Source organism: Phaseolus vulgaris, chromosome 10 (genome assembly GCF_000499845.2).
Source record: "Phaseolus vulgaris cultivar G19833 chromosome 10, P. vulgaris v2.0, whole genome shotgun sequence".
NCBI lineage: Eukaryota > Viridiplantae > Streptophyta > Magnoliopsida > Fabales > Fabaceae > Phaseolus > Phaseolus vulgaris.
Genome location: NC_023750.2, coordinates 23,924,646 through 23,945,919, shown reverse-complemented (window position 1 = coordinate 23,945,919; position 21,274 = coordinate 23,924,646). Strand labels below are relative to the sequence as shown.

Below are 21,274 nucleotides of genomic sequence, written 5' to 3'. Positions count from 1 at the left end.
ATTGTTTCGGTAAAACAACCGATTGTTTTTACTAGTGTTGTGCCTTTTGCTTTATGATTTGAAAAACTGATTTCTTAATCAAGGTTTTCTTGAAGTAATTTCATTCAAGGCTGAAAAAGTTGAGAAAACTCTCTTTAAACAATTCACCCCCCTCTAGTTTAAAGCCATATATTCTAACAAAAAATTCCCCCTCCTGACACCTTGTAAGCAGACCAACTCGAACTCACGAACTCCTTAAACCTACTATCTTTCAACCATACATCCAAACATCTAAAAGGCTTCGGACCCCAATCCATTGAGACTTCCTTCAAAATAACTGCACAATGATTCGAGATTGATCTATTTAGGACAAATTGTTGACTGTTTGGCCAGTGCTCCAACCACTCCTTAGAGACCAACACCCTGTCAATCCTGCTTTTTACCAAACCATTGGGCTTGAACCAAGTAAACTTCCTGCCCACCAACGGAATATCTACCAACTCAGAGCTTTCGATGAAATCGTTGAAACCCTTTATTTCTCTAGAGTAATCAGAAGACGAAACCAAACTCTTCCTTTCCTCCTGCCTTCTTATAGAATTAAAATCTCCAATGGTGCACCAAGCCTTTGTTAATTGACCCTGTCTGAGACCACTGATCTCGTTCCACATCTCTTTCTTTTCTCGTAGTGAACCAGAACAATAAATATTTACAATAGTTACGTAGGTTCCAATGCCCCTCTTCCAAACCCCTTCTAGCACAGAAAAATTCCTGCCATTCACGAAACTGAACAACTGAAACGCCTTGTTACTCCACATCGTAATCACCCCGCCTGCACTGTTAACCGCTTTGTTTTCCACCCATTCCACTTCATTGGTTCCCCAAAGGAGGCACACCTTTTCCCTACTAAAATCTGAACACTTCGTCTCTTGTAAGCACACCATGTCCACCTGCTCCCTACTGATCAAATCCCTGACATAATTCCTTTTTACAACCCCGCCTACCCCTCTGATATTCAGACTAGGAATCTTCATTGACAAACTTACTCCTTTCTTTCCACATCCTCCTCGTAGTCACTCCGCCTTGATTAGATAACGAATAAATACCATTTATAACTACATCTTCTCGACCAGGGAACAAAAACCCTGCTTCTTTCCCTACTCCCCAGACACTTGCCGCCACATTCTTATCAGTCTTCACCCAGAAAATCTTGTTACAATTCTCAATGGCACTATCAGAAGTGAATAAAGAATTCGACGAACTGCCTGTTTGGTGGACCAAAAAAACTTGATCCACTATGGGATGTTTTCCTTCAACTTCTCCAGCCAAACCCAACAACCTACCCTTAAGAGAAACATTATTTCCCCCGCCTTCCACATCAACTTCCAAGCTCGCCCCCAACCCTGTTGACGACCCTCCCAGAGGACAAGCTCTCCCACACTCTCCCGAAGCTAGGTCCTCGGATCTCCTTGCCTCCTCCACATCATCTAACTCATCAAAATCTGCAGCTCCGTTATCTAACAGTCCGTGGATAACTGAATTCTTTGGATGATCTTTTACAAGTGTTCAACGTCTCCTTCTTCAACCACCCTTGCCCTAGACTGTTCCAATTCGTCCATTGATGGTCTTGTACCTAAAGAATCTTCAACCCTACTCACAAAGCCAGTCTGTTCCGAATCACACCCAACTACAGCATCCTCGTGACCACCATCCTGGAAGCACGTATTCGTATTCCATAAATCCTCTCTATTTCTCAAAGAATTCGAAAGTGCAGTTTAGAAATCCCGCGCCTCTTCTTTCCCACTCAATGCACCACTATCCAAGCACCCAATCAAAGGTGAGCATACCTTTAAAAGAGAAGAGGGCCCACGGTCATAAACTCCATGCACTCCATCTACGTGAAACGACGCTTCTACCCTTTTGGATTCACTCCCCATTGGAGTATTCTTACTACATTTACTCACGCCTACATCAGAAACACTCTTTGCCTTTTCAGCTGCTGACTTGGTTTCCTTGGGAATATCCACCACAACCTTTAAAGATGATTCCACTTTCTCTTTCTTAAAATAGCTAATAGAACCGTGCCCAATCAATGATTCCGCTTTCTCTTTCTTAGAAAGACTAAGAGAGCCGTGCACATTCAATGACCCTCTTAATTGGTCTTGAGCAACTCCCTCGTGCAGCTGGCGCTCCTTCCCAAGGCAAACCGAATCCAGCTTGCCCTGGACCGTGTCTTCGTTCCCCATTCTTCCTTCTCCAACGGCGCTCTCACCTCCTTCTCTGGCTGCCCCATCCTCCAACCCCAAAGAACCGCACAAGCTACCCCCTAGACTACCTTCATCGGAACTAGCTTCGGTATCAACCTCAGAAGCGCCGCCATCCCATTTGCCAAGACGCATCTCCGAGAAGCTCACCTCCTCCACGAAGGTCACCTTGCATGAGCAGCCATTGATACACAACTCCTTCTCCATGTTGATTGCGGTGCTTACCGTTGTTTTAACTCTAAAACGAGCAAACTCCACTGTTTCTCTTTTCTCCGTTGCTTCGTCAATCTCCAACACCTCCCCCACCACGACCTCCAATCCCTCTACAGCGTATCCATGCACAGCGTTCTTTCAGAACAAAAGAACCATCCCAAGGAGAAACCGTCGAAAAGACTTCATCGAACCAAGATCTGTTATCTGCTATGATCTTTCGCAGACTCCCTCCTTCATCACATGATAGAAGAACAAACCTTCCTCCAAGATATCTCAATTTGACTAGGCTAAAACCTCCCATCACAAAGCTCTCTTTAATCACTTGCAAGCATGGAATCTCCTTAAAACATCCAACAAAGCTTCCTTCTAGCCAAGAATCCTGTTTTACCTCCACTGTAATCTGATAAGCTAACTCGTCCCCTAGAGAACTGCTTGCATTCTCACCTGTTCCATTCTTGGCTACGCCCTCAGAAACAACTTGAGCAAACGAAAATTGTTCCATCTGTTTCCCCTTCGCACCCCCTACTTCCCTAGGATGCGTTATGTTCAGCTTTGGATTCCACCCGAGTCTAGACCCTTCATTCCTCTGCTTCCTTGGTCCATCCTTCCTTTGATACTTGGGAAGGTTCACCTGCAGCTTCCATGTGCCAATCCAGATTGCATCCAACTCTCTTTCCAAAGAAAAAACATCATTCACACCCTGAAACCTTACAAAGCCAAACTTTTGATTCCTTGCATTGAGTTTTCTTGAAACAAACACGTCCAAAACCCTCCCCCACCTTTGAAAAACCTTCCAGAGATCTCTCTCCATAAAATGTTCGGTGAAGTTAGTAAAGAAAAAAGAGGTATCCGCCATCACTCCCCTCCCTCGCCGGAGCATGCACGTTACGTATCTCTACCTACTTGCAAACCGTTGAAGAGACATGCATGATATTATTTTTCTAACAGTTCTATTTTGCCATATTTCCACAGAAATCTTATGTTAGTGTGTGAAAATGCGACCAAGATGACTGAAAAGGATTGAACTGGTATGAAGGGTGGGTTGCTGGTTTCTTTTAATATAAGGGTTGGGACACCCCTGAAGTGTTCCCTTTTAAATTTTAATAATTCTTTACTGATAAAAAAAATTGTAATCAGTTGTAAAAGTTAGTAACGAGAGCTGACTCGGGGATGACACTCTAGGGAGGATGTTAGCAACCATATTTGTGGTGCCATAAACTCTACCTCTACTGTTTCCTTCAACAACATCTTTCCTACATTGAAACTTTATTGTTATATTTATTTGGTGGACATCAGAAGTTAATCCTTTATAATTATCTGATTGTATGGCCCTCAATCATTGATGGTAGGTTTCTTAAATGATTATTGGGAGTTATAAATGTAGGAAATTATGTTAAAAATATAAATAAAGTAAGAAAATTTAAAGCAATAACTTACATAAGTCTCACAGGAGTGACTATCTACCTAACCACCTTTCTTGTAGGTGTGAATGGTAAAAAAACAATTCATTCGATTTAATAGGGCGACCATATTTACATTCTCGATAAAGGTTGTACCTTTACAAACAATATATCTTACACAACTGAATTGAATTACATGTAACAAACTATACATAAGTGATCAACGATACTTATTAGGCTCAATGCAATGTTCAACTGTGATTTGCAACCTGTTGAGTACAATGCTCCACTTTGAATTGAAGACTAATTCATTTTTTTTTTGGAAAATTTTTCTTTAAACTTTTAGGTATTCCAATAGTTTAAGATTGTATAGGTTATGCTTATGTTTATTTTTTTAGTTCTTTTTTAAGCTTCTATATAAAGAAAATGATATTCCCTTCTAAGATTATACAAGAAACAATTTGTATTCATAATGAATTAGTAATGGAAACTCAAATGAATTAAAGATTAGATATTACAGTGCCTGTGCTAAAAAATGAAATCTTCATATGGTAGATGATGACTAACATTCATATCTTAGAACTTTTATTTCAATCATTTGTATTTTACAAACAAGAGAGGAAAACTTAAATACAAAACAAGGAATTGGAAACTAACCATGGTAACCGAAATAAACCAATTTTAGGTAACCGATAACCGTTAAAAAGGAAAAACAATAAAATTACAATACCCTCCCCTCAAGCTGTATAAGCGATACTCATTATTCCAAACTCGGAAATGATGGTTTTAAAGTTAGCATGATGCAAAGATTTGGTGAAGATATCTGCTGGTTGATCACAAGATCGAATGGGAAAAAGATGAAAAAGTTGAGCGTTTAGTTTCTCTCGAACAACATGACAGTCAATGTCAATATGCTTGGTTCTTTCATGGAAAGTAGGATTGAATGCTATGTGGCGGATAACTTGATTGTCACAGTATAAAAATGTAGTAGCGTTAGGCTTGATATGAAAATCATCAAGAAGATGGGTGAGCCATTGAACCTCACAAGTAGTAGTGGCAAGAGCACGATTTCTTTTTCTTTTTCATCAACAAAAAATGAATGAATAAATAAGAGGTATTTTAGGGATACCTCAACCCTTATACAAAAGATCTGCCTGAGGCTCTAAACTTATAACCTCCAAACAAGAACTGAAAAACTACAAGCAGTTATCTCCTAGAAACATTGACTGACCTCATGCAAATCAATGGCTCAAGACACCAATCTAAGTAGGAAAAACTTACTCCATGCATTTTAGACAAGACCCATGACCAAGCCTTTATCTGTGTCAGAGCGAAGATTTCAATGTGATATATCCTACCACCTCTGAATATCCTCTTGTTCCTATGGAACCATAACTCTCCTACAACTACTATCCACACTCCTCCCCATATCTCATTAACGCTTTCCTTAACACCACTCATCCTGAAGCTTTCGAAATATTTTTTTGGCTTCCTATGAACTATTCCTGCCAACCCCATCCACTCGTAGCACTTAGACCACACTAGCCAGGAAACTCTACATGTGTAAAAAAGATGGGACGTGATTTCCTCTTCCTCTCCACACAAACAACACGTAATGGTAGTCATGCATAACCCCCTTCTAACCAATTTTGCTTTAGTTGCTATTTTGTCTTCCAAAACCCTCCAAGCTATAAGTTGTGAAGATGGTTGTGCCTTCAGCCTCCAAAACCCCCCGTATAGCTCCCTCTCAACCCCTTGAACAACTTCTTTAAGGACTTTGTACACTGATTTTACTGTGAACACGACTGTCTCTTTGTCTTTCCAAGCCCAAGAATCCTCCTTATCTAACTTTATCCTCTGATCCCCCAAGACTTGCATCAACTGTTGTTCCTAATTCTGTTTCCATTTAAACATATTCCTTCTCCATTTGATCTTCCAAATCCACTATGAATTCTGTGACCTCTCCCTTGCAGGCCAAATGGATGAATCCTTGTTGGAGCTGATGTTGAAAAGTCTTAGAAAGATGTCCTTGAGATTGAAGTTGCCTACCCATTTATCCTCCCAGAACCTTATCTCCCTCCCATTCCTACCCTCCCAAGAAAAAGTATCCTCAAATTTATATTTCAACTCGTCAAAAGACCATACCTCCTTCAAGTCCCTCCACCAAAGAGAATCGGTTATGCTCTTTCTTCGACTCCGGAGATCCCTCCAACCTCCATATTTTGAATCTAGAATTTCTTTCCACAAACCGGTCTTCTGAAATCCTAAACTCCATATCCACTTGTCCAACAAGGCATTATTAGAACGCCTTAAATCTATCATGCCGAGCCCTCCATCCTCTTTTGACTCACAAAACTTTTTCCATGAAACCCACAAAAAATTCCTCTGCAACCTCACTATTTTCTTCATCACCATAACCGACATTTTAAACAGGGACAAAAATAATAGAGGAAGAGCAGACAACACCGATTTAATCAAACAAAGTCTACCTGCCATAGATATAAACTTACCTTTGCTTAACCTTGTTCTCATTTTTTCCACCACCTCTTCCCATAACTTACTTCTTTTGTGACATCCACCTACCGGCGAACCCAAATATATAAAAGAGTCTTCATCTTCTCACAATTCAAAATAGTCGCGAACTGTTGTACCAACAGGGAGCTGCAACCTACCCCTCCGACTCTGCTCTTTTGAAAACTGACCTTTAGGCTAGAGGCTAATTCAAAGCAATTTAGAATAGCCTTGATAACAAATACACTTTGTGCTTTTTTCCTTGCAAAAGAACGTGTCATCCACGTAGTGCAGCATATTAACCTTTATGGACTTGCCTCTGGTTTCCACACTTTCTAACAAATCTTTTTCGACCGCCTCCCTTATAGCTCCAGCTAAGCCTTGTGCTACTATGAGGAAAAGAAAAGGTGTTAAGGGATCACCTTGTCTCAACCCCTTCTTCGATTTGAACTCCTTAGTAGGACTCCCATTTACTAAAACTGACATCGATGAGGACACAAGACAAGCTCTTATCTAGCCAATCCACTTGCCACAGAAACGTAGCCTCCCTAGCATGTACTAAATAAACTCCCAAACAATCGAGTCGTACGCCTACTCGTAATCAACCTTGAAGAACACAACCCTTTCTCCTTTTGACTTCTTCCAACACTTCATTTGCTACAAGAACGCTATCCAAAATTCCTCTGCTCTCTAGGAATGCGGACTGTCTACTATCTATAACCGTATGCAACACTTTCTTCAACCTTAAAGATAGAATGCGTTCCCCTTGGCCATTTTCCTTCTTCCTCAAAATTATGGACTGCTCTTAAGATATCATCCTTAATCTCTTCCGAGAAAAACTTAATAAACCTGAAGTTAAAACCATCAGGACTCGGGCTTTTATCACTATCACAGCTCCACACTGCCCTCTTAACTTCCTCTTCAGATATCCTACCTACCAACAAGACATTATCTTCATCTCTAATTCTATTGAACCTAGCGTTATCTATCCAGACTCGCTGACTATTTTCTCTAGAAAACCTTTCTTAATAGAATTGTCTGACCTTCTCCTTCACCACACCCTGCTCGTCGTACCATTGACCCTTGTCTCTCAACCCACACAATTTGTTCCTTATTCATTTCCATTTGATGACTGAATGAAAGTATTTTGTGTTCAAGTCCCTCTACTTCAGCCATCTAAGGTGAGCTTTCTGTCATAGAATAACTTCCTGACTGTGACTATTTCGTCTCTATTATGATAATAATCACCTTATCTCCTCCCTTCCTACTTCATCCAACTCACTTTTGTCATCATTTGCATCGAGCTCTCGTATTCTCCTCTAAAGATTCTCCACCTGCTGGAAAACATTGTAGAAGACCTCTTCATTACAAACTTTTAAATCAGACTTCAACTTCTTCATCTTCTCTTTAAAAACAAATATTCAACTTCCTTGCACTTCATAACTAACCCACTTATTTCGAAAGAAATCCTTATTCTTGTTGTCTTTAAGCCATACGTCCAAACACCTGAACGGTTTCAGACCCCAGTCCTTGATAGTTGTATTCTTCGACACTAGGATTTGTCTATTCTACTTCTTATCAGACCATTTGGCTTATACCACATATACTTTCTTCGCGGGATATCAAACAACTCTGAACTTTCAATAAAATCATTAAACATTCTCATCTTCCTTCGGTGCTCACCATTCGTACCCGCATTCCTTTTTTCTCCTGCTCTCCTGATGGTGATGAATAGTTAGTCGTTGAACAAATTGACTAAGGAGATGCATAGGAAAGAGATTTGTCTTCAAATAAGACTTTGGTATCACGAACCAAGAGAGTAGAGGATGGCTTGCTTTCAAGTATTCCACATTCCTTAAGAATGTCAAGAGCATACCTGGGTTGACATATATGAATACTAAAGATTGCCACTAAGCCTGCCTTGTGGAAAAACCTTTTTTGGCACCCCCCTGACTGCTCTTCTTCCACTTCCCTTGAATCTAAACCCAAAAAAAATACTAAGAGCACACGCTTCCCTTGCTTGGGCCTTAGCTGGCCCATCTGCAACTAGGTCAAAAGCGTTTTTCACCCTCCCACTAACCGTTGCCTCCCTCATACAAACCCTAAAATTCTTCTACGCTAACACACTCTCAGAAAGACCCCTGTCCTCTCCCTCTTTTCTCTTGCAGCCTGCTTGTTCCTCCAAGAAGGAAAACCTACCCTCACACCTAGACTCATTGCCTCCATTCAAGCTGCTAATCCACGCGCCTCCTTCGTGAACCGCCTCCTCGTTCACCAGAAATTTCACTAAAAACTCCTTACTGTCGTGTATCGCAACATCAAATTGGCCTTCAAATTTAGAGCCCTCTGACTGTAGAAGTTCCTCTCCAAGCTTCCCTTCCGAACCCTCATCTGACTACCCATTGCGCTCTACCCCCTAGTTTTGTTGGCAGCAACCAACACAAGGGCTCGAAATGAGAGGTTCCTCTTCAAAAACGACATGGCACGAGATTTCGTTGAAACTCATGTTCTTCACAATGCGAAGCTCTCCACCAACAGGGACCCTTACCTGCAGCCTTGCAAGCTCAAGCGTTTCACGTTCTAACGTTGCAACATCGACCTCCACCAACAAACCTACTTGAGCAACGACTTTTTCAAAGCAAGGTTTGTTCCAGAATCTGAGGGGTATTCCTCTTCATCTGACCCACACCAAATGTTCCTGGACTTCAAGGTTGTCCTTCCACAGAACTACCGATTCGAAGATTTAAGCAAAACACCTCCTTATTTTCTTCAAGCAATTTTTGAAGAACCTCTTTCGATTCTCTAGACAACAACACATAAAGCCCCTTAGATACCTCATTCTGATGAAATTGAACCCCTCCATAAGAAAACTCTCATTCACTGCCTTGACCTTCCCTACATCTGCCACCTTTCCAATATAACAACTCTTCAACCATTTTGTGTCTTCCTCTTTAACTCTGATATGGATCCTGTTTTGTTCCTCGACCCCTTTTATGTTCCTTTCATTCACCTTCCTCACAGTCTGAACAAGCGCTTGGTGACTCTCCCTACCCACTGCTTGTGCGTATGTTTGACTAGGTTCCTTCTGTCTCCATTCGTTTTTTTGTTGTACTGGTCTATGACTTCCATTCCACTCCTTCCTTGTCCCCCATGATCTTCTATATTTTGGTTTATTCACCCTCAACTTCCAAATCCCAATCCAGATGACATTTAGTTTTCTTTCAAGCTCATCAACATCTACCACCTCTTGAAATCTTACAAAGCCAAACCTTTGTCTTTTAACGTTAAGTCTGCTTGAGATAAAAAATGCCCTTAATCCATCCCCACCTCTGAAAAATCTTCCACATATCCCTCTCATTGTGATCGTGAGGAAAGTTGGAGAAGAAGAAGCTAGCCTTCATTACCTTTTTGGCAAGAGCACGATATTTAGCTTGAGATGAAGAACGAGACACGGTGATTTGCTTTTTGAACTTCCAAGAAATAAGAGAAGTGCGAAGAAATATGCAAAGACCAGTCGTGGATCGCCTTGTGTTTGGACATGAAGCTCAATCAAAATCACTAAAGGCCTTCAACTGAATGTTATTATCAACAACAAAAAAATGCCTTGTGCAAGGTTGGCTTATATGTATCGTAGAATATGTTGAACAATTTGATGGTGATGAATAATTGGTCGTTGAACAAATTGACTAAGGAGATGCATAGGAAAGGTGATGTCAGGATGTGTGTTGAGTAAAGAAGCCGCCTAATTAATCTGTGGTAGGAATTAGCATCGTGAAGAAGAGGTTTGTCTTCAAATAAGACTTTGATATCACGAACCAAGGGAGTAGAGGATGGCTTGCTGACAAGCATTCCACATTCGTTAAGAATGTCAAGAGCATTATAAATGGTAAGATTATTAGCGAATTGTATTGTTCCAGCATGTTCACGAGTGACATATGAAGTATGAACCAGTTTTATGAAAATAGGTTTAATTTAAAAAATTTAATAAACTTATTTTTATCCTAAGTAACATGATCAGTGGCGCCAGTATCAAGAATCCAATAAGAGTTTTTTTTACCTGTTTTAGTATGATGTATAGCAGAATCATCCTTGTTGACTCTATGTATTTGGTTTATACTGTGGTTTGGTGATTCTTGCAACAATTTCAAAAGTTGTTGGACTTGTTCACCAGTAAAAGGATTATTCTATCTTATATCTTGATCACTATTGTTTCTGTGAAATTGACCTCTATCATTTCTTAGAGTGATATTGCATGATTGGTCACTACTTTTCTCCCTTTCAGATTGATCATTTCTTTGTTTGTACCACGAAGGATACCCATGCTTTGCATAACATTCATTAATTGTGTGATTCATTCTGTGACAATATGCGCATTGTTTCCCTTGAGCATAACTTCTACCTCTACCTCTTCCTCCTTTCCAATTATTATTTCTACCTTGCGGTTTCCAACTCCTTTTATCTTGTAATTTCCAATTATTTTGTTTATCAGTGCCATTCCAATTTTGTTGTTTCTCAAAAAGATTATTCACAACTATATTCTACAAATTTCCATTTCCGTTAAGTTGGTGTTCTTGCTGAATCAATAAAGCAAACACACAACTAATGTTGGGAAGGGTTTCAGCATCAAGACTTGGGTTTTCAGAGCATTGTAAACCTCATTAAGCCCTTCCAAAAAACATATAACGTACTCTAAATCTCTATATTCGAGAGAGACTCTTGACAGATCACATTTACAAGTACCACCACATGTGCATCTCGATATAGGTCTCAAATATTCCAATTCTTCCCAAAGAATTTTCATATCAGTATAAAATTGGGTAACATTTCTCTCACCTTGTTTGATGGAGTGAATTTCTTAGAGTAAACCGAAGATGAAAAAAATGGTTGCCTCTTGAAAAACGTTCCTTCAAATCATCCCAGAGATTCTTTGCAATGTCTATGTGATGAGCATATATTTATTCACACACAATAGCCTTAATCATAGATTATTGGACTATAATAATAAATAAATCCATTGTTTTAATTAATATTCTTATAATTGGGTTTATTTGGGCCTTAACTATTATTATTGTTAATTTTGTGTTTTTAGAGTAAATTATCTGGAGGAAGCATCTACCATTGTGAATGGGCCAAATATGCAAAAGTCCAAGTTGCTTCTTGAACCAAAACAGGAAAAATATTATGAGGAGAAGAAAAAGAAAATAAAAGCTACAAGATTCCAGAAACAGAATTGGAAGCAAATCTTCTGCAAAATAAAAAGAATTATGGAAAGTGGAAACTGTTTACAAAATCTAAACTGCAATATTTTCTCAAGATCCTTGGAGCAGAAAAGCCTATAAAAGGACACAAGCATCAAGGAGAGAAGGGAGAGCTTCATAGGGTTTTCTTAGTTTATTTTCTTCTTAGTAATTCTTTTGTTTTGCCTCCGCATGGAAGGCTAAACCTTTTTGGTTGATTCTTTTGTAATTCCCCATTGAGTTCTGAGGTTTTGTTCCAATAAAAGTTTCGATTTTTAATTCTCTATAGCAGTTGTTTTTATTGTCTAATCTCCTGGAAAACTGGTTTTTGTGAGAGGTTGTACTTGAACGCATGATTGAGAGTCTTCCTTATCTTAAACTTTGGTTTCTTAGTTAGTTCGCATTGTTCTAATTAATTTCTTGGGCGCATGATTCAAGGGAGAGGAGGTAAGCATTCCCATGGAGTATACGCATGGAACAAAATGGGTATTGATTAAACTAGTAGACGCATGCTTTACTGGTGAGTTTCAGTTGAATCAGATCGGCGCATGTTCAATCTGGTTTAGCTCTGTTGGAGGATTAAAAAAAGATTAATCTTTAGAGAACCTATGAAGAATTCAATGGTGGAAAAACTTGGGATCAACCGCTTTTTATTTCCTATTTTAATTTCTTTTATATTTTATATTTTAATAATAGTTAAGGCCCAAATAAACCCAATTATAAGAATATTAATTAAAACAATGGATTTATTTATTATTATAGTCCAATAATCTATGATTAAGGCTATTGTGTGTGAATAAATATATGCTCATCAAATACCCCCACACTTATCCTTTTGCACTCCTGGGCAAAACATTCTAAGGTTTAGAAAAAGAAGAAGTAAAAGCAGTGCAAATAACAAATAGCAAATTCTAAGAATGCATAATGACAAACATGATATAATTCAAGAAGTCAAGGAATCAAGAAAAATGTGAATGGAAAATCCTATATTTTAATATACAAGCAGGTAATTGAAGTTAAAGGTTGAATCAAAATTGACAGAACTTCACTGGACACTCTCCAACTCAAGTGTTTAGGGCTTGTATTTACACTCAGCACCCATGTAGACAAACACTACCATATGCTTAGCAAGACTCTAATATTCACAACAATTGAAAAAAACATGCAATCAAAGATCAAGAGGACTTCATAAGGGATGTAATGAGGCTAAGGTAAATGTAGGTAAAAAGTGGGAAAATAGGCTTAAAAACCATAGAAAAACAAAGGAGCAATGAAAGATAGGTCTAAAAACAAGTGTAAGTATTATGACAATTCAACTCTTCTTTTTATTTCAAGATATAATTTTTTTTCATATAATAGACAGTAAATCCAATGTATTAGATGATTCACTCTTATTTTCTTTATTTTGCTTTGCTTTTTTTTTTCTTGTTGTATTCCTTTTTTTTCTACCCTTTAAAACTGAAGAGGTAAATTATGAAAATGAGATACACCCTCACACTTATTCAAAAACCTATTCCCAAATGATTTCAAAGCTCCTTTATCTTCTAAGGTAGGGACAAACATGGTTTTTCTTGTTTTGAGGGTTGCAATGAGGGTTAAAAATAAGAAAAAGGCTATAGGCTCAAGGGGTTAACAAATGGATTATCATAAAGGTAGGCTAATATGGCTAGTGGGTTAATTTAAACAAAGAATGCCTCAATCATATCAATTCATGCATGTAAATCACAGTTGTAAAACAAAGAATCAAGCTAAGTTCTAGAGTATAAGCAAACATGAGTGAAAACACACTAAAAAGAGTATTAAATGATATATCAATTAAGGCTCAAAACTCACTAGGGACATTCTATCACTATGTAAACCACGTTCTTAGCAATTTTTGTAGACAAGGTGCGATTAATCCAAGAAAAAACCATGACATTACATTTCTCCCACGCTTCAAACAATGAATCATGGCGCTCAGGAAAGTTAATACTACCATCAACAAATTTTAATTTTTTCTTCGATAAGAGCGTTCTTCTCATATTTCTACTCCAAAGTGGTAATTATGCTCATTGAGTTGAGGATTAACAAGAATAGCTCCATGATTCTAATTGGGATAAAGGTAATAAGCACTAGAAGGATTTCTAGAAGGATCCTTGGAAGCATTGATCTCAGAAACCTTGGGCTCGGAAACATTGGTCTTGGAAATTGAAGAATCCATGGAAAAGTAGGGACAAACAAGAACAAAAAAATAACAAAAACAATAAGATTAACGGAAAAGAGCACAATGGAAGCAAAATAGGTTTCTCAATCCTCTCTGATACCAAAAAGAAAATGATATTCCCTTCCAAGATTATAGAAGAAATAATTTGTATTCATAATGAATCAATAATGAAAATTGAAATGAATTAAACATCAGGTATTACAGTGCCTGTGTTGGAAAATGAAATATTCATGTGGTTGATGATGACTAACATTTATATCTCAGAACTTTTATTTCAATCAATTTCATTTTACAAAAAACATAGGAAAACTTAAATGCAGAACAAGGAATCGAAATCTAACCATGATAACCGAAATAAACAAAGGTTAGGTAACCGATAATTATTAAAAAGGAAAAAAATAGAATTCCAATAATAGGAAAGCTTTTTGTTTGGCTGTTTCCCTTTTGTTTGTCCTTGGCAAGTGTAATATTTTTTCTACGTAGGTTTTTGTTAGATGTGTGTGTTGAACATAGGCTTTAATGTGTCCAAATCCAAGTAGATTGCTTGAAGACCTTGCTGCTGGTTGAATGTGTATATTTTGTGTAGTTTGAATTTGTTAATCCACTCATAGTTATGATTCAAGGTTGCTTGATTCAAGTTCTTTTGAAAAAGAGATGTTTTCTTAAGAAAGTGGAAAATCAACCTGTTGAAATTTTGATTCAACCGGTTGTTTTACACTTAGAGTATTTTGAAAAGAATTTGAAAAGGCTTGAAATTGGTTGACCTTGCTATCAAGCCAATTCAACCGATTGTTTCGTGTTTTCAATTGGTTGATTTTTTGAAATCCTTAATAGAATTCTTTTAAGTTGATTTAATTTGTTTTAATTGATTTAAAACTGTTTTGGCTCTTGCATTAAATGCTTTTAACAACTGTTAGGAGTATAAATAAGTGGTTATACGCTCTGGTAGTTATTGATTCAAGATAACACTTTCAAAACAGTTTTTCCAAGATTGCTTCAAGCTTTGGATTTTTTTTCTAAGAGTGGAATAGGATTGCATTGTATTCTTTTTACTTCAATCAGAGATTGTACCCAGGTGTACTCATTCCTTTCTCTCTTGACTATTTTATTTTTGTAAAGACTGGTGTTGTGCAGATTCAAAGGTTGTTCTTAAATTTGTGGTGTTTTTCCAAAGGTGGTGTGTGTTCTTTAAGGTTCAAGATCACCACTTTGGTGGGTGTTGTGTAATCAAGGTGTTTTATTCCTTAGTGAATTCTGAGAGGTTTTTTAAGGATTGGATGTAGCTCTTGGTAAAGAGTGAACCAGTATAAACTCTCTGTGTTCATCTCTCTATCCATATTCTCTTTTAAATTTGCTTTCGCTTTGTTTTTAACAGTACTGATAAAAACAACCGATTGTTTCGCAAAAACAACCAATTGATTTTCTAGAATTACATTAAAAACAGATTTGAATTTGGCTGAACTAATTTATACTTCATTGATTCCTCATTGGCTTTCAATCCACCTTTAATATTTGCGAAAATATTTCATAAACAATTCACTCCCCTCTTGTTTAAGGCCTACATTTATAACAATTGGCATCAAGAGCTAAGTTCTTGAAAGTCATTCAAGTTTTCGATCCTAAAATCTTTTTCATGGCTGAAAAACTACCCTTTGGGAAGGGTGCTTCAATTAATAGGTCACCTCTATTTTGTGGTTTGAATTATCAGTTTTGGAAAGTAAGAATGAAGATCTTTGTGGAATCAATAGATAGAGGAATTTGGGATGCCATTGGAAATGGACCTTTTATTCCAAAATCTGAAAAAGATAATGTTTCTATTGAAAAACCTTTGTCCGAATGGACTGAGTCTGAAAGCAAAAAGGTTAAGTTTGATTGCATTGCTAAGAACATCATAACATTTGCTCTAAATTCTAATGAGTTTTTCAAGGTATCACAGTGTACTTCAGCAAAAGAAATGTGGGATATTCTTGAAGTTACTCATGAAGGAATAAATGATGTAAAGAGAGCAAGAAGGCATGCTCTTATCTAGGAGTATGAGATGTTCAGAACGCAAAAAGGGGAGACCGTTGTTGATGTTCAAAAGAGGTTCACTCATATTGTCAACCATCTCATCAGCCTAGGAAAAACCTTTGAAAGGGAGGAACTCAATATCAAGATCCTCAAGTATTTAAACAGATCTTGGCAGCCCAAAGTCACAGCCATCTCTAAATCTAAAGATTTAACAACCTTGACAACAACTTCCTTTTTTGGAAAGCTTAGGGAACATGAATTGTAGATGAATAGGCTGAATGATCAAGATCATGAAGAGAAGCATGTAAGAAGCATTGCTTTGAAGGTTGGTGGTCACAAAAACTGTCAGGAATCAAGTGAGGATAGTGATGTGATTCCAATAGCCACATAGAACAAGATTCTTGACACTTTGAGGAATCACCTTGAGCTGGAAAATGTAGAGGCACTTTCTTAGAAGTTGGATCATGGTTCTAAAATCAAGAACTCACCAATAACAAGTACCAAATCCCAAACTCATTTGGATGAACCAAATATTGTCAAATTGAATCAACAAAGGAGAATGAAAAGAAGAGACCGAACAGAATTGAATTAAAAACAAAAGTACCGAACAGAATTAAGAAGCAAACAGAAAATAGGTGCTGGAAAATTAAAGGAACCAAAACAAAAACAACTCAAAACTCAAGGCTACATGAACAAATTGAAGAAGAAGAAAGGAAGGAGAAGAGAATGCTCATGAAGATGGAGGAATGGTTGGATGATCACGCCACTAGAAGAATGGATGCTCCTAGATGAGTGTGCAAGCCGCCACTTGAGGAAACCATGGTCCTTCAAGATAAGACTAGAGTAGAAGCTCAAAAGCTCTCCAAATGCTCACTCCAATTTTGAGTATAGTTTCTTTAGATAAAATCAAATCTGAATTTTACAAAGGAAGCACCTCTATTTATAGCCTAAGGTGCTGAAAAATAGGTGGGAAATTTCAAATAAACTCATTTGAAATTCCCACCAAAAACAAGTCACATGGGAGGTGTGACCTTTTTCTACTATGACACCTCCCAAAAACTACACCTACACCTATCTACTAATACACCCCCCTAAAGGTTCTATTTAAAACCTAAAAGATGCTATAACAAAAGAGGTTTCTAAGGTTTCCCTCTAAGCACCTTCAACTAAAGACACTACAAAAAGAGAAAATAAATGTCCTCTTGCTCCCAAGGCTTTGAACATGCTTTTTGTAATCCTTTGAGGTGGACTTTGACCTCCATGGGCATCCTCCATTTGTGCCTCCACCTCTTCTTGAGCTTGATGAGTGGCCTCCATGTTCTCTTGGGCTTGATCTCCATCATACTCCCCGAGTTGGAGAGAATTCGACCACGAATTCTGGAGACCTATAGAAAAAGGAGTTAGATCGCTGACATTAAAAGTATGACTACCTAAGAATGTATCAGGCATATCTAACTCATAAGCATTGTCATTAATCCTCTTGAGGACTTGGAAAGGTCCATCCCCTCGAGGCATTAGTTTGGACTTCCTTTGAGTAGGAAAACGATCCTTCCTCAAGTGAAGCCAAACCCAATCGCCCTCATCAAACAACAATGCTTTTCTCCTCTTATTGGCAAGTTCAGCATACTTGCCAACCTTCTTCTCAATTCTCTTCTTGATGTCTTTATGCAAAGTTTTCACAAAAGAAGCCTTTTCATCCCCATCTTTGCACAAGACATCGTCAAGAAGGGGAATAGGAAGAAGATCAAGAGGTGTTAGGGGATTAAACCCATAGACCACCTCAAAAGGAGAATGGGAGGTGGTAGAATTTACTACTCGGTTATATGCAAACTCAACATGGGGTAGTAAATTCTCCCACACTCTAGGATTCCCCGAAATAAAGCATCTCAATAGTTGTCCCAAAGTTCTATTTACCACCTCGGTTTGACCATCGGTTTGTGGGTGGCAAGTGGTAGAAAATAAAAGCTTAGTTCCAAGCTTGCCCCACAAGGTCTTCCAAAAGTGACTCAAGAACTTAGGATCTCTATCGGACACTATAGACCTAGGAATCCCATGCAAGCGAACCACTTCTTGGAAGAAGAGGTTTGCAATGTGGCATGCATCATCCACTTTGTGGCAAGGAATAAAGTGAGCCATTTTTGAAAAACGATCCACTACCACAAAAATGGAGTCCTTTCCCTTTGATGTCTTGGGTAAGCCTAAGATGAAATCCATAGATATATCTACCCAAGGCATTGAAGGGATAGGAAGAGGAGTATAAAGACCATGGGGATGCATTTTAGATTTAGCTTTGCGGCAAGCTATGCATTTATCACACAAACTATGAACATGTTTATGCATATGAGGCCAAAAGAAATGTTCATGCAACACATCCAAAGTTTTAGCAACCCCAAAATGTCCCATTAAGCCCCCCTCATGAGCTTCTCTAACAAGAGATAATCTAATAGAGCATTGGGGAACACAAAGACGTTTTCCTTTAAAAAGAAAGCCATCTTGAATAAAAAAATCTTTGTGTCCTCCCTTAAGACACTCTTGATAGAGGAGAGAAAAATCAAGGTCATCATGATAAAGTTCCTTAATGTGATCAAAACCAAGATATTGAGAGGTTAAAAGATTTAGCAAGGTGTATCTTCTAGAAAGAGCATCCGCCACAATATTTATTTTGCCTTGCTTGTGTTTGATCACATAAGGAAATTGCTCAATGAATTCCACCCACTTAGCATGCCTCTTGTTAAGTTTGTTTTGGCTTTTCAAATATTTAAGAGATTCATGATCACTATGTATCACAAACTCTTTGGGAAAAAGATAGTGTTGCCAAGTAAACAAAGCCCTAACAAGTGCATATAATTCCTTATCATAGGTGGAATAGTTGAGATGACTTCCCTTCAATTTCTCACTAAAATAGGCTATGGGGTGGCCCTCTTGAAGGAGAACAGCCCCAATACCTATGCTTGAAGCATCACACTCAATCTCAAATGTCTTAGTGAAATTAGGAAGGGCCAAGATGGGAGCATTAGTCAATTTTTCTTTCAAAGTATCAAAAGCATTTTGTTGTGCTTCTCCCCAATGAAAGACCACATCCTTTTTCACTATGTCATTGAGTGGTGCGGCAATGGTACCAAAGTTTGGGACAAATCTTCTATAGAAAGAAGCAAGCCCATGAAAACTTCGGACCTCATTCAAAGATTTCGGTGTAGGCCACTTTTGAATGGCCACCACCTTGGTTTTGTCCACATGGACCCCTTTACAACTCACAACAAACCCTAGGAATTCTATATGATCAAGAGCAAACATACATTTAGCAAGGTTAGCATACAAATGTTCCTTCCTAAGGGTTTCCAAAACTTGCCTAACATGCAACCTATGGTCATTCAAAGATAAGCTATAAATGAGAATGTCATCAAAGTAAACCACAACAAACTTACCAATGAAAGGTCTAAGAACATGATGCATGAGGCGCATGAAGGTACTTGGTGCATTAGTTAAACCAAAAGGCATAACTAACCACTCATATAAACCAAAGTTGGTCTTAAAAGCCGTCTTCCATTCATCACCCGGTTTGATACGGATTTGATTGTAGCCGCTTTTAAGATCAATCTTTGAAAAGATTTTTGAACCATGTAATTCATCCAACAAATCATCTAATCTAGGTATGGGATGCCTATACTTAATGGTTATGTTATTTATGGCCCTACAATCCGAACACATTCGCCATGTGCCATCCTTTTTTGGCACTAAGATGATAGGCATAGCACAAGGACTTATGCTATCTTGCACCCACCCTTTTTCAATCAAAGCCTCAACTTGTTGGCGAATTTCCTTGGTTTCACTTGGATTGGTCCTATATGCGGGACGATTTGGTAAAGAAGAGCCCGATATCAAATCAATTTGGTGCTCAATCCCTCTCAAAGGTGGAAGGCCATTTGGAGGATCTTGAAACACATCTTTGAACTCTTCTACCAAATTTTCCAAGCAATGAGGACTATCAACAAGTGTTTCTATGCTAAGAGTTCTAGGGATGGCTAAAAAAAGAGGATGATGAGCCACTATTTCCCTTTCAATGTCACGCCTAGACACAAGGAGTGTAGGCTTAGAACTCTTATCTTTTTTATCTTTTTTATCTTTTTCACTCTCCCTCTTTTTCTTCATGATAACTTGGTCCTCATGGACTTCTCTTGGAGAGAGAGATTTTAAAGTAACCTTGTGACCATGGAATTCAAAAGATAATTTGTTGGTAAAGCCATCATGTAAAACTTTTCTATCAAATTGCCAAGGCCTTCCCAAAAGAACATGAGTGGCTTCCATGGGCACAACATCACATAATACCTCATCTTTGTATTTTCCAATGGAGAAATGGATGAGGACTTGTTTATTAACAATTATTTCTCCTACTTCACTAAGCCATTGTAATTTGTAGGGCTTTGTATGAGAGATAGTAGGCAATCCAAGCTTATCTACTACTCTTGTACTAGCCACATTTGCACAACTACCCCCATCCACTATCAAGGAACAAATGTTGTTTTGAATAAGACATCTTGTATGGAAAATATTTTCCCTTTGACTTTCATCAAAAGGTTGTGAAACTTGTCCAAGAAGTCTTCTCACAACTAACAAGTCCCCTTCAAGTGGACATTCACTCTCTTCCTCACTAGATGCATGAGAATGCAATGAATGCTTTGAAGAATCCGAATCATGCTCACTAACTACAATGCCCTCATGCATGTACATACTTCGTTTTGAAGGACAATTTGCAGCAATATGACCATAACCCATACATTTAAAGCATTTAGTGTTAGATGTTCTAGTGGGAGACTTAGGTCTAGATGTTGATGGCTTAGATTCCTTGGGTTTGAAAGAAGAATCTTTGGAAGGATGTTTTGAAAAAGAAGTTTTGTTTCTCCAAGACTTGGAGTAGTATCCATTATTGGAAGCATTTTTAAAAGAGTTTTTCTTAGCAAGTTGGGCTTCCACCTTCATTGCAAGATGAACTAAAGAGCCCAATGATGAATACTCTTGTAACTCAACAATGTCTTGGATATCCTTCCTAAGACCACTCACAAACCTAGCAACCATGGCTTCTTCACTTTCTTCTAATTCAATTTTAAGCACAAGCGTCTCAAGCTCCTTATAATATTCATCCACATTTAGCGTGCCTTGTTGAAACCGTTGGAGTCTCAACATGAGGTCTTTCCTAAAATGTGGGGGCACAAACCTAGCGCGCATATGATCCTTTAAAGAGTTCCAAGAGTCCACGGGAGGACCCTTGTGATAGATAATGTCCTTTACAATCCCATGCCACCATTTCATGGCATAATCACTAAACTCTAGGGTGGCTAGCTTGAGCTTATGCTCATCTTGGATCTCATGGATCTCAAAAATTTGTTCACACTTAGCCTCCCAATCTAAATACACATTTGGATCACTAGAACCATTAAAACAAGGTAGTTTGACCGAAGGAAG

The 21,274-nt window shown here is 38.2% G+C and overlaps 1 long non-coding RNA gene across 1 annotated transcript; it reads left to right on the top strand.

The window, feature by feature from the left end:
- The first annotated feature begins 8,445 nt into the window (after window positions 1–8,445).
- LOC137819449 (uncharacterized) lies at window positions 8,446–11,885 on the top strand. The gene is made up of 2 exons (XR_011082292.1): window positions 8,446–10,250; window positions 11,454–11,885. It is a non-coding gene; the product is annotated as an uncharacterized lncRNA (long non-coding RNA).
- Window positions 11,886–21,274: the final 9,389 nt, after the last annotated feature.